The 23,082-nt window shown below is 38.5% G+C and overlaps 1 long non-coding RNA gene across 1 annotated transcript; it reads left to right on the top strand.

Moving 5' to 3' along the window:
• The first annotated feature begins 2 nt into the window (after positions 1 to 2).
• LOC124103850 (uncharacterized) lies at positions 3 to 21,974 on the top strand. Its single transcript, XR_006855297.2, has 3 exons — positions 3 to 326; positions 11,491 to 11,577; positions 20,376 to 21,974. It is a non-coding gene; the product is annotated as an uncharacterized LOC124103850 (long non-coding RNA).
• Positions 21,975 to 23,082: the final 1,108 nt, after the last annotated feature.

Raw genomic sequence — 23,082 nt, 5'->3', positions numbered from 1 at the left:
CCTCCGCGCCGACCCGGAAGTGCTGCAGCCGCCGGCGCCGCCGGAGGAAAGGGGAGGAGCTCTGCACGCCGGCCGCGCCCCGCCGGCCGGAGCCCCGCCGGCCGGAGCCCCGCCTAGCCCCGCCGGAGTCCCGCACCGCGCCGAGCCAGCCGCGCCCCTTGCGTCGGGTCCCCTGCGACCCTGAACGGGGCGAGGCGGGCGCCTGTTCTGGCACGTTTGAGTTGGCTACTACGGCGGCCGGGAGACGCTCGGGCCGGAGCCGCGGCGGGGGTGGGGGTTCGGCTCCGTCGTAATCCGCGCGCGAGCGACTAGCCTTCTGCCCTTCGGTGAGGCGCGGGCACTTTGTGGGAAGGCAGGGGTGACGTTCGGTTGGGTTCAGGACCCTGCCCTGGGATGGTCCTGCCCTGAGATGGTGAAAAGATATTTGATAATGTGGGAGCCACTGACAGTGGGGTGAGGGGCGATGATATTTCTGTTTGTGGGCCTTGAGAATAGTAATGAAAGTAGTTTTTTGTAAATTGGAAACTATAAACCAGAGATGGAAGTAAGTTGTACATCCTTTCCATGAAATACTACACTGTCTCAATTTTTAAAAATAAACCTGATTTATCTTCCGTGAATACAAAGCAACTCTTGTGTATAAATATATAAGACGTGCCTAACATTTTTTTAATATTTATTTTTTAGTTGTATTTGGACACAATACCTTTATTTTCTTTATTTTTATGTGATGCTGAGGATTGAACCCAGGGCCTTGCATGTGCTGGGGAGCTCCCCACCCCCGCAGCACCTAACATTTTAAAACATACACACACACACACACACACACAGGGTTTATGTACATGTGCATATAACGTATATGTTATTTTATATGAATATGGGTGTTTTTGTTTTTGCTTTTGTTTTGCAGTGCTGAATATTGAACCTAGGGCTTCTTTACTCAGGAAAGCTAGGCAAGCACTCTTACCCTGAGCTGCATCTCAGCCCAATTTTTGTTTACCATGTATAAAAGAATAACAGGAATACACTTAAATACCCATATGTGCATAATAAATTTGGGGGGGAAATGGGGACTAAGGGAAGAGATGAGAAGGGGAGGAAATTATACTTTTCACTGAATTTTTTGTGCAGTTTGAATCTTTTTGCAGGGTTCGTGAATTATCTACTGAAAACTGTTAAAGGAAAAAGCAAAATGACATTCATTCAACTAATGTACCAATGCATACTGTTTCATGCACTCCTAGGCATAGCAATTGAAGACACACATTTTAAGAAGCCCAGGTTTGGGGACTAAGGGCGTAGCTTAGTGGTAGAGCCATTGCCTAGCATGCCCAAGGCCCTTAGATCCCCAACACAGCCAAAATGGGGAAAAGGGTTGGGAGGGTTGGAGGGAAGACAGGTTTGGGTTAGGTGACAAAAAAGATTACCAGCAAAGATTACCTAGAGTAGATTGTATTTGAATTATGAATCATTCATTCAGAAATATGAATGCTAAATAAGAGTTTATCAAATGGACAAAAGTCTAGGGAAAGCAACCAAAGTTTGAGCGTGAAGAACAAAGATTCATGGATCCATTTAGGAAATTTCAAGTTGCTTAAAGAAATTAATTTGCTAACATCTGAAGTTTCATAAAGAAGCTAATTTACTAACATTTGCTGTTGGCAATGGAAAGAGAATCATTGATGGGAGAGAAGTGACTGTGATTCAGTGGCCCTGGTTCTTGTTGCCTAATATACTCTTTTCCCACTAGGGATCTCTCCTTACTGATCTCAGTGATTACTACTGACACCACTGTGTTGGGCTGGCTGTGGTTGGTTCCTGAATGGTTGGATGGCTTGCCAAGAGTGAACTCACAAGGTTTTTCTGGAATATTTGGAAGGAAATTGACTAAAGATTTAGTGATAGAACATAGTAATATGTATTTTTTTTTATTTTTTTATTTGTGGGATTGTGGATTGAACCCAGGGCCTCCTGTATGCCAAACAAGTGTTCTACCACTGAGTAGCATCTCCAACCCTTTTTCAATTTTTTTTTTTTTTTTTTTTAATTTGAGACAGAGTCTTCCTAAGGTATCCAGGCTGGCCTCAACTTAATTCCTTCTGCCTCAGACTGCAAAATAGCCAGGCAGGACACAAGAATTTGACATGAAAAGTTAACCTAAAATTGCATAATCAAGTTCACTTGTCTTTAGATTGGAGCAGAGGAGGTCTGTGTCCAAGACTTCAGGTTCCATAGGCTGTTTTGTCCTTTCTTGAGTGGCTTCACCCAGGTTTTCCCTGTATGATGGATAAAATACCCAAATTCTTATTCTCAGAGGAATGGCCTTTACCACCGCAGGCTTAATAGGACAACTCCCAGGATGTTACATAAGCCTACCATCTTTAAGAACCAAGAACATTCCCCTGTTGTTCAAAGAGATGTCTTGCTGGAGAAGTCCCTTATGCCAGGCCATTAATCTAGCCTTGCCTCCTTAATACATATATGGAATTTTACCTAGTAGCCACAAGGGAAAGTGTGAAGGGAAAGAAAGTCAAAATAGGTTATATATTATTATTTGGATATCAAGTATTCCCTCAAAGATTCATCTGTTGAAGACTTGGTCTGAAACAATGTTCAGAGGTGTCGTTTCAGGGAAGTGATTGGATTGTGAACACTCTGTTCTTATCAGTGGATTAATCCTTTGATATTAATCCTTTCATCAGTCCCGAATGGACTGGAAGATGGTAGAAACTAGAGGCTGATGGGCATGGTTGGAAGAAGTGGTCACTTTGGATGTGCCCTTCGGAACTGTATCTATTCATTGGCTCCTTCCCCTCTCTCTGCTTCCTGGTGCTATGAAGTGAACAGCTTTGCTGTACCATGTCCTTGTACCAAGATGTTCTGCCTCACCTCAGGCCCAAAGCAATGGAGCTAAATGACCATGGTTGGAAACCTGAGAAACCATGAGCCAAAATAAATCTTTCCTAATTTGTTTTTCTCAGGTACTTATAACAGTGATGAAAAGTCGACCAGCTGTGCATGCCTCTCTGTAATCCCAGCAGCTCGGGAGGCTGAGGCAGGAAGATCATGAGTTCAAAGCCAGCCTCAGCAACTCAGTGAGAACCTGTCTCTAATAAAATATAAAAAAGGACTGGGGATGTGGCTTGGTGGTTAAGCGCCCCTGGGTTCAATCCCTGGTACAAAAAAAAAAGAAGAAGAAAAAAGAAAAGTTGACCAACACAGTATATAACAAATATTATAGAAATAGATATTCAATGTAAAGAAAAGAACTCAGGAAACCTGGCTTCTGGCATTGGCCTTACCACTGACTGGGTGATTGTGACAAATCATTGACCTCTAAGCACTTCGATGTGGTGCTAAAGTTTATTACTTAAAAGTGCTATTCCATGTCTGAAGTTCTTTAGTTTTCTGTCTATCCAACCTCCAGATCTAAAGCCACCTGTAAAGGAGGTAATAATGCTTCCCTCATGAAAATGTCAGTGCATCAAATGTATGTTATTACCACATAGAACTGAAATGCATTATGTATTTGTATTTAAGAACTGTAATAGTCATTTGCTGCAAAGAATGAAAAGAGTAAGGACTTGATTTTCAAATTTTTCCCTGAACCTGTTTTCTTACCTGGAAAATATGGATTATAACTGCCTCACAAAGTCAGTTTAGTATCAAATAAGATAATGGATGGGCTAGGGGGTGTAGCTCGGTGATAAAGCACTTCCCTAGCATGTGTACGGTCCTTCCTTTGATCCCCCGGACCACAAAAACAAAAACAAAAACCAACAACATAAAGCTTTGAGGGAGGAAGGATCTAAACATTTTGTAAATTCATGTTTTAAAATAAGCTTCATTTCTGGCTATATTTTAAGTCTCTTTTCCCCCACAGGTAGGTCATGATATTTTGTGATATTTTCTCTCACCATATAAACATTTTCAGTGTTCTCTGTGACATTTCAAAGTATAATACTATATTACAATTGAACATTTTCTGCTCCCAACTAAACTTGCATGTTTTCACTTCCTCTGTGTTTGATTACTCTCAGATTGTGAAAAAGAGAAGGGAGGGTTGAGGTAGTAGAAAGATTTGGAAGACTGCAATTTTGAATTTCTTACCTTGGCTTCCATGGTTTTGTAGCCAGCCCTTCTAAAATGGTTTGCAAAATGATGTATGTATTTGCATATGTGCAATTTTATGGGAGAGAATCATCAGAGAATCATGACCTAGAAATAATTAAGAACTACTGTGAAATGCCTTCTTTCAGTCATTTCTAAATACCATGACAGACTGTTTTTCCAGCAAACACTTATTAAGCTCAGTACAAAATTTTGGAAGAAGAATTAGAATCAAATCCTGATTTTCACCTTATCTGTTGAGTGATCTTGGATAAATTACTGAATTCTCCAAGGCTTAGTTTTCCCATGAGATTATATATATTGTGTGTTTAGCACAACATCAGACACACAGTAGATAACAAACACTGAAGTCATTGTCCCTTGCCTTCACTCATTCCTTTTCCTCTATTCCAGCTAGTCAATAAGAACTGTAGGAGTTAAATGACCCCAACATTGACCGGTCTTACAGGAGATGAGAGTCCCTTTCTGCTAAGTCATGAGAAGCTTTGGCCTGATGAAGGCTACAGCAGAAGTACTATATTATTTTAGAGAGAGGGATTTTGTTCTGGGAAATGAGAGTAGATTTTACAAAGGGAGAGTCAATTGAGCTGAGCCTTCAAGGCTCAGTTTTTATAGTTTTTAAACTTTTATAGTTATTGCTTTAACAAGTCCTTTCAAATGCATCAGTACTCTTCATTGCCCTTTGTTTTTCTCCTCTGCCTGACCCACCATTTTTATTGTAATTGAGCAACATTCTTAGTGGTCCCTGTTTTGACTTCTCTTTTCAAGACTATATCTGCCCCTTCTATTCTATTCTGCTCTTCCTTCAAAAATTTACTTGAACAATCAAAAATTAATGCTATCAAACTCACTTTCTTTCAGGCACAGTGGTGCATACCTATAATCCCAGTTTACTTGGGAGGTTGAGGCAGAAGGATCATAAGTTCCAGACTAGCCTAGGCAACTTAGTTTGACCCTATATCAAAATAAAATAAAAGGAGTAGCTGGGCGCAGTGACACACACCTGTAATCCCCCAGTTGAGGAGGCTGAGGCAGGAGGATTGTGAGTTCAAAGCCAGCCTCAGCAATGGTGAGGTTCTAAGCAACTCAGTAAGACTCTGTCTCTAAATAAAATACAATATAGGTTTGGGAACGTGGCTCAGTGGTTGAGTGCCCCTGAGTTCAATCTCCAGTACAAAAAACAATAATAATAAGAAACCATAAAAAATAAAAGGACTAGAGACATAGCCCAGTGGGATAGCACTTTCCTGATACATGTGAGGCCTGGGTTCAATTCACCAATACTTACTTAACCAATGAGTATGTGCAGATGAGAGAAGAATCTTTCTTTAATATGTAGGATACTCTCTTTATCAGTGAGTTGACCATAGTAAAGAAGGGACCAACATAGATATGTGTATCAGAGGACTAATTAATACTGGATAAAAATAAGCTCATTTGGGCTGTGATTGTAGCTTAGTGGTAAAGTGCTTGCCTAGCATGTGTGAAGCACTGGGTTCGATTCTCAGCACCACATATAAGTAAAAGTCCATTGACAACTAAAAAAATTTTTTTAAAGTTCACTTTATAAAATAGTGCTTTAAAATACAGCTATATAAATATTTTGAATGAATATCTTATTTAAAAACTTTAAAGTGAGTTAAGAACTGGAATAGTGTTAATTATTTTTTGATGAGTCCTTAAGATTTGCCTTGTATTTTCAATTGAGAAGTGCTCTGGAGAAAGGCCCAACATTGGATTCCAGGAAGCCTAAATTAATGTCTTTTCCACGTCACTAGGTGACCTTGAGAAATTCTTCTCCAAATTTTTCATTATCTGTTCAATAAAGATAATAATTCTGGTTGTTTACATAATATAAATACTGGAGAGAAATTTGAAGACACTCTGAAAAGTACTTTATTACTAGGAGAAATCTATGTACTAAACTGTAGGTGTATGATTGTGCTAGTTTTTTTTTGTTGTTTGTTTGTTTGTTGCTTTGACTAAAATGCCTATAAAGAACAACTTGGGGGAAAGTTTATTTAGGCTTATGTTTTCAGAGGTTCAGTCCATAGTTAACCAACTCTATTGCTCTAGGCCCAGGATGTTGCAGAACATCATGGTGAAAGGGCATCCAGGAGTAAAGCTGCTCAGCTCATGGCAGCCAGGAAGCAGAGCAAGAGATTGAGGAGCCAGGGACAAAATATAATCCCCAAGGGCATGCCACCTCTCCCCCAACCCTGCCAGTGACCTACTTTCTCCAGCCATATCCCACCACCTGCGTGCAGTTACCACCCAGTAATCCATGCAAATTATTAATTCATCAAATGATTAATCCACTGATTAGGTCACCACTCTCATAATCTAATCATTTCAATTCTGAATTCCTGCATTGCCTCTCACATGATCTATCAGGAGACACCTCAAATTCAAACCATAACGAAGATTCTCTACACATGTATCCAAGTGTATTAAAAGGCTGACTACTATAGAACCATATAACATCAGTAATATTTATAATCTGAATTGTTGCTTTGTTTTTGGCAACAGAGACCAGACCTTGCAAGTATTTCAAACCCTACTCTCCAGTTATGTGTGTGTGTGTGTTGGAAATTGAACCTAGGGTCCTAGTAAGCATGTATTATTCCACTGAGCTACACCCCTAACCCTCCATTTATCTTTAATGTGTTCTATGTCTTGTGTTGACTGGTAGAAATCCTTTGGTATGGAAAATTTGGAATTGGAATGAGAATTGGAATGTATTCTTGCTTCTAACCTAAAGAAAACAGGAGTATATTTTTCCAAACTTATTTTTTCAAAGTAAGTGTTTTTTGCAAGCTAAGGCGGGAGATCACTTGTGCTCAGGAATTCAAGAGCAGCCTGCATAGTATTATGAGACCTCATCTCAAAGTAACAACAAAAAAAGTCGTTATTAAAAGAATAAGTATGTTCTTTAAAAAGTGAAATTATATTTAAGGACTCACATTTAAAAATCAAGTTTAGGTCTGGTTTGTGCCAGGAATCATTACTGATCTTCTACCTCTCTTTAAGGAAATCTCACTTGAAGGAATTTCTCACTTTAAGGAATCTGGAGATCAAGTCTCAAGAATGTTTACAACAGAGCATGTGATGGTTCACACCTGTAATCCAAGCTTCTCAGGAGGCTGAGGCAGGAGGATCTTGAGACCCTGTCTTGAAATAAAATCAACTAAGGATAGAGAACATTTTTACTCTTAGTAAATTGGCATTTTAACTTTCTTCATATTGCATTTGACACAAATTATAATTCAAAGGTATGTTTTAGAAAGAGTAGATTGTTCAGCATTGACATAAGTATACTTTTTGTTCATTTCTTTTTTGGAAAAATTGGTTATAGGAAAAAACCTCTTTTGGACTAGATTCTACTCTGTGAATTTATTGAATGCATTTCTATAAACTGCTTCTTTACCTTCAGACACTAAATCCAAACATTAAAGGTAAGATAGTCTGATATGAACCTTAAGATAAGCTATTTTGTCTTTTTAAAAAATAAAATGAGGTTATCAAATTACTAATTGAAATACAAAAGTGAATTATTTACCTTCTCTGGAAACAAGCAGAGTATGAAAGAACATATATATATATATATATATATATATATTGGAGAGGGAGAGAGAGAGGGAGAAGAGAGGGAGAGAGGGAGGAGTGTGTGTGTGTGTGTAGTATATATTTTATTACAAATGATTCAGGACACAGAATATTGAAAGTGAACTCAGTTTATAGGCATCCTTCAAGTAAAGAAACTTTTTCAAAAATTTAAACTCACCAAGTCAACTAAATACAATCTATGGAAGGATTAATTTAATGTAACTATATGTTATGATTTAGATATGAGGTGTCCCCTAAAACCCATGTGTGAGACAACGGAAGAAGGTTCAGAGGAGAAATGATTGGGTTATAAGAGCCTAAACCCACTCGTGGAGTCATCCTCAGATGGGATTAACTGAGTGATAACTGAAGATGGAAGGTTGTGACTGGAGGAGGTGGCATTGGGGCCATGCCTTGGAGTACATACTTTGTATCTGGTGAAGGGAGTCTCTCTTCTTTCTGATTTTCATGTGAGCTGCTTCCCTCTGCCATATTCTTCCACCATGATGTTCTACCTCACACTGAGCCCCGAGGAATGGAGCTGGCTATCTTTGGACTGAGACCTCTGAACCCACTAGCCTCTAATAAACTTTTCCTCCTCAACTTGTTCTTGCCAGGTCTTTTAGTCACAGAGTGAAAAAGCTGACTAAAACACATGTAAGAAAGAATATTTGAGACCTGATATTTATATGTCAGGTGCTGAGAATGGAGACAGAGATTTACTCTGAAGTCTGAGCTTAAACTCAGGATTCCTCATTTGCATGAACTTCTTTCAAGGCCACCACATGATCAATTTTATTTTTTAAATAAAAATTGAAAAAAGTAAAATATTTAAACCTTGCTCAGTTAATTATGATGTCTCTCATTTTAACTTTTAATCAATTACAGTTTCCCTTGTGTTTAGATTTTTTTTTAATGATAATGATATACAGGAGATTATCAATTGGGAGTACAATAGCTATATAGGATATATTTCCTTGGTCACTTGTGTCTATATTGTTTATTATAAGGAGCTGTCTGGTGTAGAAATGGGTTCCAGGAATACTGCAGTCTCTACTGTGCTAATTGACAGGATCCTATGATGAAAGGGTCACATCTTAATATAATGACATCCTACTGGATTAGTTTTATATTGCTAAATAAGAAATTACCACAAATTTAGTAACTAAAACCAATACTAGTTATTATCACAATTCTTAGGGTGGAACTCTGGGTATGGTGTAGCTGAGTTTTCTATTCAGGGTTTCACAAGGCTTGGCTGCCATCTCATCTGCAGTTTGGAGTCTTTTCCCAATATCGCATGTTGTGTTAGCACTCAGTTTCTCACTGTTACATTTCCTTGCAGGCTGTTAGTGGGAGCTACCCTTAGCAACTAGAGGTCACTTGCATTCCTTGGCACATGGCTTATTTCATCTTTAAAGCCAGCATAGGGAGTTTCCCTCATTTTAAAATTCTTTTTTTGCTATGAAACTGTCAAGTAGGGCGTGTCTTTTAAAAAGGCCACAGCTGATTACTCTGGCCCACCCAAGATAATCTCCCCATTTAAAGATCTACTGATTTGGAAAATTACTTGCCTCTTTCAAAATCCCTTTATAACACTGGGTGTGGTGGCTCACTTTCCAGCTACTTAGGAGGCTGAGGCAGGATTTCAAATTTGATGCCAGCATTGGCAATTTGGCTAGACCCTCAGCAATTTAGCAAGACCCTATCTCAAATTTTAACGTACTCCTGGGTTCAGTTCTCAACACCAAATAAATAAACAGCAAAATCCCTGTATAGCTGTACCTAAGTAGTGATTGACTGAGCAACTTGGAGAAAGTGTGTGTAAACCAGAGGATGGGGACCTTGGGAGTCATCTTAGATTGCTGCCTATCACAACTGCAATGTCCAGCACCAAATGTATGCGGGTTACTAGAAGTTCTACCTTATTATAAAGGTTTTCAACTCCAAGTATGTATTTTCATAGGCTGGGAAGAAAATTCAAACACAAATAAAATGAAAATTTACTTACATAGCTTAAATATATAATATACAATATATAAATACAAAATATAAATAAATATAAAATACAATATAAATATATAAATATTAAATATACTGAAATGTTTCTATTAGAAACAATAAGTTGAAGACTCTTAATTTATTTGTTAAAGACTTAGAGATTTGGGGCTGAGGATTTAGTTCAGTGGTAGAGTGCTTGCCTGGTATGCTTTAAGCCCTGTGATAGATCCCCAGCAGCATGAAAAACGAAATCCAAAACCCTTTTTTTCTATTAGAAACAAAGAACTCATAAAGACTAATAGAATATGCAATAAAAGAAATCAAGATGAGTGATATAATTAATGTAAATTACCCTGTTATACAGAATTAAATTCTAGAAGTTTTTTGCAGAACACACCAAGAACAGTAGTTCATTTAAAGGAAGAAATAAAGTTTGAAAATTAATAATCATGTTAGTCAGCCATCACTGTGATAAAATACTGACCTCTGTCCCCTGCCCCCCCCCAAAAAAAAAAAAACAAGAAAGATTTATTTGGGCTCATGATTTCAGAGGTTTCAGATCATAGGTGATTGATGTAGACCTGTGATGAGGCAGAACGTCATGGCAGGAAATATGTGGTGGAGCAAAGCTACTCACCTCCTGGTGACCAAGAAGCACAATAGCAGGGAGACATAGAGCCCACTTGCATGTATGTGCAAAAGAGCAAGAGCATGAGTGCAAGAGTGCAAGCAAGTTCTAGGACAAAAAAGAAAATGCTGAGGCAGTAGTATCACAAGTTCAAAGGCAGCTTCAGCAACTAAGGGAGACCTTGTCTCAAAACATTTTTTAAAAGGGCTGGAGATGTGGCTGAGTGGTTTAATCCTGGGTACAAAAAACCCCACCACCACCACCAACAAACAAACCCCAAAACAAAAACCCTTCAAAGGCTCACCCCCTGTGACCAACCTTCTCCAGTGAGGCCCCACTCCCTAAAGTTTTCACCACTTCCCCATAGCACCACCAGCTAGGGACCAAGCCTTCTGACACATGAGCCTTCAGGGAACATTCCAGATCCAAAGTATAACAATAATAAATAGTCTCAGTGCTTTTCTTGGACTCTGAGGAAAGGAACCCCTGCCCTGATTCCTGCACTGTAGTAACACCTTGCCCATTTTAAATTCCGAAGCACAAAGACACAGTTGCCTCTCAGTATCCATGGGAGATTGGTTCCAGGACTTAAGGATACCAAAGTCTTCAAATGCGCAAGTCCCTTATATAAAATAGCATAGCAGTTATAAGTAGACTATGCAAACATTTATTCTTTTTTTTTTTTTTTTTTTTTGGTACAAGGGATTGAACCCAGGGCCTTGTACATGGTAGGACATTACTAAGATACATCTCAACCCTTTTTGTTTTTGTTTTGAGACAAGCTTTTTGCTGAGTTACCCAGGCTGGTATCAAACTTGTAATCCCCTTCCCTTAGTTGTCAAGTTGCTGGGATTATAGGCACCACCATGCTCAGCTATACTTTGAATTATCTTTCAATTGTGTTTAGTATCTAATATAATGTCAATTTTATGTAAATAGTTATTATACTGTATACTGTTATACAGAATAATGACAAGGAAAATTGTCTATTCATGTTTAGTACAGATGCAACTTATTTCCCCAGTATTTTTGATTCTTTGTTGGTTGAATCCACAAATGCTGAATTCTTGGATATGGAGAACCAACTGTATTTATTTATTTATTTTTTGGTCTCATGGCCATAGGAGGCTGGCTGAGAGTAAGAATGGCCGAGGAGTCAGAAAAAGAGGAGATATTGCTATTTCAGGCTGTCTCTTTCCCCAAATCACCAGGTGGGTGTCTAGGTAAATTAGGCACTTGGCACTTGCTCTTTTCTTTCTTACTTTTGCTTGGCTAATGTTTTTTAGGGAGGTGAACTTCTAGAAGAGTGAATTAATTTCTTCCTTCCTTCCTTCCTTCCTTCCTTCCTTCCTTCCTTCCTTCCTTCCTTCCTTCCTTCCTTCCTTTCTTTCTTGTGAAGCAAATGGGAAAGTGTTTGCCTACCCTAGCTTCCTGAGGCATTTAACCAGGTAACTTCCTTCTGGCACTTAGATACATGTACCACCCCCAAATCCAACTTGTTGACAGAGTGTGCGTGGAAGGACTAGGAAGGAGAAAAGTCAATTATGATTTCTAGCTATTTTTTTTCTGATGAGCATAATGTATTTAATTGAGATAAGAGAAGAGCAGGCCTATGGGAAAGAGGGAGTGAATCAAAGATTCAGTTTGGAACAGAACTAAGATGCTAGTAGATTATGTGCTATGAAAGTTCATATTGAAATTTAATCATTATTTTAACAGGTGAGAGATGAGGCCTTTAAGGGGTGACTCTGCCCTCCTGAATGGATTAAGGTTGCTATTGTGGGAGAGGTTTAGGTGTGTGTGTTATAAATTTTGCCTCACCCCACCGTCTTGCATATTTATACTCTCTCTGCTCTTGTGAGATGTCATGCCATGCCCTTGGACTTACCAGCCTCTAGAACCATGAACCTAATAAATGCCTATTGTTTATAGTTTATTCAGCCTGACATTTTCTTATAGCAGCAGAAAATAGACTAAAACAATATTCAAGTGGAGACATCAAATGAGCAATTGGACATTTGAATGAGGAACTAGTGGGAGTTGACTGAGCTAGAGATAAATAACAATATATATCATGTAGCTCATATTTCCAAGGGGGCAAATGTTTTTCACATGTCTAAACAAACATTTGCAGGTCTCTATGATAGATTATATGTTTGTGTCCTCTACCTACTTATCTATTTTGAGTGTCTGACAATTCTTAAAATTCATTATATGTTTACAATTTAAAATGTGTCACTGCTGGGCATGGTGGTTCACACCTATACTCCCACTTACTCCAGAGACTGAGGTCAGCCCAGGGAACTTAGTGAGATCCTCTCTCAAATTAAACAATAAAAAGCGTTGAGAAGTAGCTCAGTGATAGAGCACTTATCTAGCATGCATGAGGCCGTGAGTTCATTCCCCAGTGCTGCAAATAAGAAATGAATGAATAAAAATAAAATGTGTAACAAATCAAATCACCTTCACAATAAACTTGATACATGGTTTTTAAAACGTCTTTATTTTGCAGAGAAAGAGATTGAAGCTTAAAGAGGTTAAATAATTTCTCATGTCATGACAGCTAGTAAATGGTAGTGCTGGGCACTGGATCTGGTTGTCTAATGAGAGTTCTGACCTCCAGTGACAAATTTAGAAGTTATCAGCATATAACAAATAAGAAAAACATATTTGCCCTCCACAAAGAAATGATGTACACTTCATGTTCACAAAGAAGGGATATATTAAGTCTCCTGAGAACTCACAGGATGGTAGATGGAGTAAATCAGGCTTAGAGACTTGATTTCTCTGCACATCAAGCGTGAATCCACCTTTCAGGAATAGACTCATATTAACCTGGTTTATAAATCTGCTTTTTAAAAGCAGAAGGCCAAATTGCAATGAGAAATCACTGCCCCAGAGACAGGGAAATGCAAAATTCATGAAACAAGGCGGCTTCTTATTTTTTAAAAATAATCTTAGACAAAGAGTAAAGTGTATGGAAATATTTAGCGACCTAAAACAAGAAGTCATCCATCTGACTCTTGGGATGATCTTTCTGGGGAAGAAAATCTCTGAAGCCTAATGCCTTTAATCATCTCACTTGCTCTCTTATTTCAGCAATTGCAACCACACCCTTCTGTCTCACCTCACCTGAATGATATTTCTGTTTTGGCCTCTGAAGACATTTGTTACCCTCGCCTAATGGCTTTACCCAATTCCAAACACTTGGATAAGTGAAAAGCTCCCCTGATTTGTGTTTCAATAGATAATACCTGTGTGTGTGTGTGAGTGTGTGTGTGTGTGTGTGTGTGTGTGTGTGTGTTTCACTGGGAATTGAATCCAGGACCTTGTTTATACTAGTCAAGTGCTCTACTATTGAGCTACACTTGCAGCCTGATAATACTAATTTTTATCTTTAAGATCTTCCTTTTTTGAGGTTCTATAGCTGACCCCACTTCTGATGGAAAGTCACTTTAGATGCCTTAATAAACTCAGTGATCTTACCATCAAGTTTTAGCCTCAGGGTCCACTGTGGATCTTTAGTTACTCTCATAGCTTTAGTTTACAGTCCCCAGCTTCATTAATTATTGGCCATACAACCTAGCTACACCACATATTTCATCTGTGCCTTGGTTTCTTAATCTTTTTTAAAGAGTTGACTCTTTTCTTAAAATACCTTTATTTTTATTTATTTTTCTGTGGTGCTGAGATCAAACCCAGTGCCTCACATATGCTAGGCAAGCACCCTAACACGGGGCCACAATCTCAGCCCTCTTAATCTTAAATTGGGGGAATAGAACCAAGTTCATAGGTTTACTGGCTATTAGGTGAACTGTCATTATAAAACCCAATGACTATAATGTTAATCACAGGTGGTTTTGAGAATTATAAAAAGGGAATGGGGGAGGGCAGGGCACCTCATAGCATGAGAAGCAGTAAGCTGAGAGATTTTTAAAAATTAGGCAGTGTCTTCAGAGGTCAAAATAGAAATATCATACAGGTGAGGTGAGACAGAGGGGTATGGTTGCAATTGCTGAAATGAGAGAGCAAGTGAGATGATTAAAGGCATCAGGGATTTTCTTCCCCAGAAAGATCATCCCAAGAGTCAGATGGATAACTTCTTGTTTTAGGTCGCTAAATATTCCATACACTTTACTTTTTGTCTAATTAGGAAAATTAGGTAGTGTTTTATTTTGTTTGAGAATCTATTGTCAAAGGACAAAGTTATAACAATTTAGTTACAAGATCTTAATTGGCTTAATTTTTTATTCTAGAACTGGGAAACACTTTATTCTATATTATAGAGTAAGTTCTCTAATAAACAAGCAGAAGAGGTTGGTTTTATAGACAGAAAAAGAATTGAAGATAGAGACAACCAACAAACCAAACAAACAAAAGCCCCAAGAAGGGAATTGGACATTTAAAGTTACTTTCCTTGAAAGGCAAACTAGAAGGTAGAACAATAGAAAAATAACTGATTAATTACTTTTTTGTGTGTAAGGATTAAAGCAGAAATAACTTCCTTATCATGTCTTTTTGAGAAATTTTGCTGTTATCTCTGTAATACAGGATTCTGAGACAGTCAGATAAACGGTTTAATTTAAGGTTGGGGACTAGAACTTTAGCTTAAGTGACTTTACTTAGATTTTCTGTTGGGGTCCTATGCAGGAGTAGGCCTAAAGAATTGTCTCCTTATAATTTTTATTTAATACCATTTATTAGAGAGTGGTAGTATAGACAGCAAAGAAAGAGTTTTTTTTTTAAAGGAGCACTGGTTAACACATTTAGTTGAAAGATTAGACATCAAGAACATGAAAATGCTTATTGGGTTTAACATTTAGGACATAAATCAGTGAACATAGCCTTTTAGTTTCATTGAAAGAATTGGGATTTTCAATGAGAAAACAGCAGCTTGAGGACTGATTTGAGGGGAAATACAGATGTGCAGAAGTGGAAAAGCAGACCAATATGATACTTTTTTTTTTTTTTTTTTTGTACAGAGGATTGAACTCAGGGACACTTAAGGTACACTTAGAGGTACATCCCCAATCCTTTTTGTTTATTTTTATTTTGAGACAGAGTTTCACTGAATTGTTGAAGATCTCACTAAATTGCTGAGGCTGGCCTCAAACTTCTGATCTTTCTGCCTCAGCCTCCCAAGTCACTGGGATCTCAGGTGTGCATCACTGCAACTGGTCAAGATGTCATTTTTAAGGAGCTTGGCTGTGAAGGGCATAAAGAGGGAAGTGCCTCAGATAAAGTATGTTAGTCTGAGGAAGGACTGATTACCCAGGGAAAAGGTCTAGAGATATGTATATAATTTAGGGGCAATACAAAGGGAGTGGCTGGAGAATCAACCAGATCAGAAATATAGGATGCAGAGAGAACTCTGAGGAGGTAGAATGAAGTGGGACCAAGATATTGAACAAAAGGATCCACCCTGAGCCAGAAAAGAAATGTCTTCTACTGAGGAGGAAGCAATATGGAAGACATACACCTAAAAATATTGAAATAAAAAGTAGAAAATTGGGAAAGTTTGAAACTGAAATCTATACCTTCTTCTGTGTCTTTGGAGCCACTGGCCCAAATGGGTATATCCTATACTCTAAACAGAGAAAGTAGGGAGTAAGAGCCTAAAGAGAAGGTGACATCAAATAGAACATTTGCCTTGATTAATAACTAATCCAACATTGGGGATTTATTATTTAATTTTATTGGCTTTAAGAATACAGGTGACTTACTGGTTTATTTAACTGAAAAGGTGGAGAGATGGGTAGGTAGTCAGTTGCACCATAACTGTCTTGCTAGGAGCTGTTTTGGGTTCCCCTTAGGGTGGCAGTAACATTGCTGAGGAATTCCAGGTCTCAGCATCATATATGAAAACTTCCAGGGCTAAGAAGCTGTTTCTTTCAGGTGTGCTCTTCCCAGAGTACCTAAGTTTTGTGCACAGAACTCCCCAGCAAACCTTCTCTTACACCTCATTGGCCCAACTACTTTTCCTGGACGGTTTCTTGTGGCAAGGAAGTTCCCTTTGGTGGTTGGCTTACCAAATGTAGGGTAAATTCCTGAACCCATCACTGATACAGCTGTGGACCAGCTGTTCTCAAGCAGAACTCTAGCATGCAGGTGTGCAGTAGATATTTTGGATTATTAGAATGATTGCAAGTGGAGGCCATGGTTGCTAAACTTCCTAAGATGCAGGTGATGGCCCTGAAGAGCAAAGAACTGGGCAGCCCTATATGCCAATTGCACCTGATGCTAGGAAATACTGCTGTAGACGAGAGACCCACCCTTGAATTAGCTCACTGGTTCATGGAAGGATACCAATGTCTGGACAAAAGTATAGAAAGAAGGGGAAGCTGGTGCAGGGAAGGCAGCCAACCCCAGCTACTACAGAGATCATAGGCTTTGAAGCAGAGAGCCTGGGATTTAAATCTTGGCTCTGCTACTTTCAAGCTGTATGATCTTGGGCAGGTTAATGAAGCTTTGAAAGCCTTACTTTCTTTAGTAAGTTTTAAAAAAAGGAATAATAATATCCACTCATGATATTACTGAGAGATTAATGGATTAAAAAAAAGAGTTTGAAATGTTCTGGCTCATGGAAGGGGCTCAATGTCTGTTGATTTCCTTTCTTCCTGTTCTTATGTGTATTAGTTTATGGTGTAGCCACTTGATAGAACCTGAAAGGATCAGTACCTTGGCATTTCCAACAAATGTTTTTTTGAGGTGCTAATATCTTCTAATGAGGGCATGAGCCATCATTTAAACCATTAGATTAGGAACATTACAGATGGTCCCAGCACAATGTGTTCATGTCACAGATGGCTCATAATAGCAAGTCTGTATTAATAAACAAGAATAGACATAACAGTTTTAGCTCTGGGCTTTCATTTCTTTCTTAAATATACTATTACTGTATGAAATAAATAAAATGTGTATGCATACATATTTGCTTTCTATCTGTTTCCTAGGAAAAATTCACACACACAAAATGGCTCTCATTTAGCTTTTAAAGGCATCTTTTGCCCTTCAAACACAGGTCTTTGTGATACTGCTCCTTCTGTCTGGAATTTAACCCATAATTTTCTTTGAGATTCCATGCAGATCATTGATTTCCCTGGAAAGGCTGCTCCACCTTTCTGGACTATATGGTTCCTTTAGTTTTTATTCTCATATCCCTGCGTTTTTGTTATCTATTGATATGTTACAAACCACTTCAAAATCCAATGGTTTAAATACTAACAGGGTTATTACTTTTCATGATTGCTTTGGTTGGCCAGGGGTTGGCTAGTGTGCTGAGACAGAAAACCACAAGGCTGGTGTACCTTGCTGACTACCTATGCAACTCAGCTGGGACTATGGGTCAGTGCCCTTGGTTATGTTTCATGTGCACCCCTATATGTGACTGCTTGATTTCTCCCCACAGAATGGCAATTAGATTCTAAGAAACTACATTCCAAGAGGCCTAATCAAACTTTTGCTAACATATATGTTTATAATGTCCCAATGGTGAAAGTTAATTTGTGTGGCCAAACCCAGTGTCATCATGGAAGGAGATTACTAAAGGATAAAATAACAGGAGGCATGTTTCATTGGTGCCAACAAAGTTTACCATAGCTAGTGAACCCTTCCTTCAGAGAACTCATCATTGTTTGCAACTATGTATTTGTCATATTTATATTATTATTTTTTTCTTTTTTCTTGACTCTATTATCTATAAAAACAAAGAACTTTTTGCTTTTTCTGCTAATCATTGTGGAACAAAACCTTATTTTTGAAGATGGCCAAATGACTCAGAAACTAACAGTAGGTGCCACTATGCAGGGCTTGCAAAAGGAATTGGTCCAAAACTGGTCTGGCCAGCGTTAGTAGATCATCCATCTCTTCACTATTTTCAAGAAAGTTGCAGGCATATGGTGCTCTCTCCCCGGAACATGGGGGAAGGGATTGAGGAGCTTCCCTCTCACCTCTGATCAAGTGAGAGGGATTGACATGGAGACCTTAACATATGACCCTTGAATTTTGGCTCACCATCACTCTAGAAAGGGAAGGCAGAGATTGAGTTAAATCATGTGGTCAAGGGCTGGGGATGTGGCTCAAGCCGTAGCCGCGCTCGCCTGGCATGCGTGCGGCCCGGGTTCGATCCTCAGCACCACATACAAACAAAGATGTTGTGTCCTCTGAAAACTAACAAATAAATATTGAAATTCTCTCTCTCTCTCTTTAAAAAAAAAAAATCATGTGGTCAATTATTTAGTCAACCATTCATTTATAATGAAATCCCAATAAAATCTCTGGACACCAAGGCTTGGAGGAGTTTTTAAGTTGGTAAACATATTGATGTGCTGACTGGGTGATATGTCCTGCCTCCATAGGGGGAGGGCACTGAGACTCTGTGTTTTCTCCCAGCTGTAACTTGCCTTATGTTTACTCTTTAAAATAAGGCTATGATTGCAAATATAGCATTTTTCTGAATTCTGTGAGTTGTTTTGGCAAATTATCAAACCTGAGGGAGAATTTTGAATTTTATCCCGCCAATCAGAAGTATGGATGGCCTGGGACCCCCCCCCCACCACCACCACCACTAGAAACAAAAACAAAAACAATCCCCCCCAAACTTGTAGTAGGGATTTAGTGCAAGCCATATTGAGGAGGACTTAGTCCTTATCCTGGGGGTCTGTGCCAACTCTGATAGTTAGCATCAGAAATGAATTAATATATGCTCAGTTGGTGTTACTCTAGTTGGGGTTAAAATAAAATACTGAATAAGTAATCATCAAAATCTTTAGTTGTTTAATATAATTAAAAAATTGATTTCTCATAGTTCTGTAGGTTGACTGGGCTTAGCAGATCAGATCTTACCTGTATAGTAAAATAGTGAGATGGCAACTAAAACCTGAGCAGGTGATACTTGGGCCAGGAAGGCTGGAACAGCCAGAACTGGCTAGGCATCTCTCTCTTTTCATAGCTTTTTCACACCACGATGATATCAGAGTTGTCATACTTCTCCTGTGGTGTCAGTCTTCTCTGTGAGTGAACATTCAAAGAAATCACAAGTAGAAGCTGCTGGTCTCTTAAGGCCCAGTCCTGACAATGAAGCACAGTATCACTTCTGTGTTGCACTGGACAACACAGTCACAAAACCTACTCAGTCTTAAGAGGAAGGGGCACAGAACCCAACTTACTGATGGAAGGAGTAAAAAATAATTTGTGGCTATCTTTAGTTTGTCTCATAGGTTCTCTTTGGCATTTTAGACTGATTGCCACAAACAACATGACATCATGATGTCTGGTTTTCTGTTTATCTCTGACTGTTCTTTCTTAGTCTTCAAAGATGCTATGGGTTGAATGTTTTTGTTCTCTCAAAAATTCATTTTGAAACTTTGCTTCCTGCCCCAATGCAGTCATGTTAGAAAGTGGTACCTAATGGGAGGTGTTCAGGTCGTGAGGGCTCCACTGTCATTAATGGATTAATGCTGCTACAACAGGAACTTGCAGAAGTGGGTTTTCTTTCTTCTGTTCTGTCATAGGAGGGCAAAGTGATTATCCTTTGCTCACCTTTTCACATTCCACCATGTGAGAACACAGCAAGAAGCCCCTCACCAGATGCTGGCACCTTGATCTTGGATTTCTGAGCTTCTAGAACTTTTGATAAATAGGTTTTATAAATGCTGTATACCTAGCATACAGGCTAGGTATGCTGTAATAGTAATGTGTTGTACTAATACAGTAATGCTGTAATAGTAACACAGAATGGGCAGGACAAATGGAACCTTCATTCTTCCTGTACTCAACCTTAATCTCTTCTGATCTTTTCTCCTCATTACTCATTTACTCTTTTTGCTTGTTTTTTTTTTTTTTTTTTTTTTTTTTTTGTGTGTGTATGTTGTGTGTGTGTGGTGCTGGGGGTTGAACCCAGGGCCTTATGCATGCAAGGCAAGCACTATACCAATGGAGCTATATCCTCAGCCCCTCATTTACTCTTGATAATTATAACTATTGTTTTGACTCTATTCATCACTTTTAGGTTTATGATCCTCCTATTTTCTAAAGATGGTTACTCTCCTGACTTACAGCTGAAGACCTTTTACAACACTTGTGGAATGCAACCAAACAGGCTTTGTGACTTTGTCAGATCCCACTCACCCATGAACAGAATTGTGAGTTTTGACTCCAAGTTGGTTGAATCTTCCTTGTATTACTGTCCTAAGAATCTCCCGTTTCCACACAGCTGTACCCTCATTCTTGGCAACTTCCACATTTCCAGAATGACCTAGTCATGGGACCCAAAAAAGTCCAAAAGTTGTGGGAAGGCTGACTGGCTACATGAACAAGAATGACTTATAAGAAATTTAAAAGACATTTACTGTATAACCTACATTTAGTAATTTCCAGGTCATTCAGTTAATAAGAAGAATTGATATGGTTTGTGTGTTTCTACTATTTGTACTTTGTCATAATTGCATTTTATAGCTAAAACATGAACAACTTGTAGCTGAGGATGTAGCTCAGTGGTAGAGCACTTGTCTAGCATGTGTGATGCCCTAAGTTCAATTCCCAACACTGAAAAAGAAAAGAAAAGAAAAGAAAATTAAAATTATAAAAAAAAAAACAAGAGAAACAATGCACAAGTCAGTTGGCCAGTACATGATTCATAGCACTAATTCCTATTTTTTAAGTGTTTCACAGAATATGCTGACATGATATTTAGTAGTAAAAATAAAAACAGGTAGTTGTTCCTGTAAACATCCTTAAGAAAAGATACATATTTAGAAAACCTGTTTGCTTTTAAAGGAGAAGAAATAGACTATGAACATTGTTTAAATAAATCTTAATCTGGTTACATGTATACTTGAGCTCTGGTGGTAGACCATTTCTGTGTTTCATCACTTGTTACCTCTAAGGTGCAAAAACTTAAGTTTTATGATGGACTATTACTGTAATTTCTTTCCTATAATTGGTCTGCTTCTGAGGCTAATTTAGCAATCAGATCACTGTATAAGTATTCCCATTTATGGATGTACCACAATTTGACAACCTCGGTCTGATGCCATCTTCAGTGAACCTCAACAGGCATAAGGCACTATTTTAGGCACTGTAGAGGATATAAAGATGCCTAAGAAGTTAAGATTACAGAGGGAGAGCAGAACTACAAGTAACTGAGTATGTAGCTACATGAGTGTGAAAGAGATACAGGCAGAGTGGTACAGTGCAGGGGAATTAAGGTTTGCTTCTCATTTGAAAAGAAAGAGAAAGGAGAAAGCATTCCAGATCAAGGGGGCTGGGCAGAGGCATGGAGCAGGAGAGTCCAGGCTGCAGTCGGGAATGAGTAAGCCCTGTGCTAACTAATACCCGAGTGTGAGTGGGCGACACCAAAGAAAAAGACTGAACAAAACAATGTGGCAGGTCCTGGACTCTTCTTTCAGAGAGGCATGAGTCATAGAGGCTTTGGGCATGACTGGGATTTGTTCCAACACTGTTCCATGATAATGTCTCTCAGGCAGTACTATGACACTGTTTGATTGCTCAAGCCTCTTGTGTCACTTTTTTTCTGATGGAAGAGACTCATTTTAAAATAAAAACAAAGCAAAATCTCTTATCCTTGACCATGTTCCCTTCTATTAGTTTTATCCTTCAGAACACAGTAGAATCTGTCTCTAACCCTTCCACTTCTGATATGTTCTTTAAAACCTCTCAACTTGTGGGAGGGTGGGGGGGGGGTGTAACTCAGTGACGAAGGACAGGCTTACAATATTCAAGGACCTGGATTCAATCCCCAATACCAAAAACAAAACAAACAAACAAAAAACCCCTCCTGGGGCTGGGGATGTGGCTCAAGCGGTAGCGCACTCGCCTGGCATGCAAGTGTGGCCCGGGTTCGATCCTCAGCACCACATACAAACAAAGATGTTGTGTCCCCCGAAAACTAAAAAAAAAAAAAAAAATGTTAAAGAATTCTCTCTCTCTCTCTCTTTAAAAAAAAAAAACCCTCCCAACTCCTCCAATATCAAGAAAAATCTACTGTAGAAAAATTACATGAAATATTTATGTAATTATTTTTTATTTTTATTTAAATTTTAGAGACCATCTCCTTATGTTGCCCAAGCTGCTCTTGAATTCCTTGAACTCCTCCTTCACCTCCCACGTAGCTGGGACACAGGTGCACACCATCATGCCCAACGAAATACATAATTATTAAAGAATATTTAGACAATACATAGGAGCAAAAGTATGAAGTTAAATTCATGCATGGTCTACTGTCTCAAATGCAATTATAGTTGTTTTATTATACATGTTGCTGTATGTTCTTTAGTTCTTTCCTTTGTGAGTGTATTTCTGTATTATCTGTACACAAAATCCTTCATTTATAAAAATGGACACAAATAATTTTATTATCTGCTTTCATCACTTATTAATAATGCATGACCACTATTCAATATTTTTCTACAAATTCAATTTTTATATTGGATTTATTGAGGTATAATTTATATGCAATAAAACCTTTTTTGTTTTTGTTTTGTTTTTTAAAGACACAGTCTCCCTATGTTGCTCAGGCTGATTCTCAACTCTTGGACTCAAAAGATCTAACTGCCTCACTTCCTGAGTAAAAACTCACCTTTTTAAAGTGCTCATTCCACATATGATTTATCCAGTCACCAAGATAGACATAAGTTGTTTCCAATTTCTGGTGACCAGTAATGAAGTTACTATAAATATTTACGTACAAGTCTTCA

Source organism: Marmota monax, unplaced genomic scaffold (assembly GCF_021218885.2).
Source record: "Marmota monax isolate L192 unplaced genomic scaffold, Marmota_monax_Labrador192_F-V1.1 WCK01_AAM20220418_F8-fsc00063, whole genome shotgun sequence".
Classification (NCBI taxonomy): Eukaryota; Metazoa; Chordata; class Mammalia; order Rodentia; family Sciuridae; genus Marmota; species Marmota monax.
The sequence above is the reverse complement of the archived record's forward strand: the minus strand, read 5'-3'. Positions and strand labels throughout refer to the sequence as shown.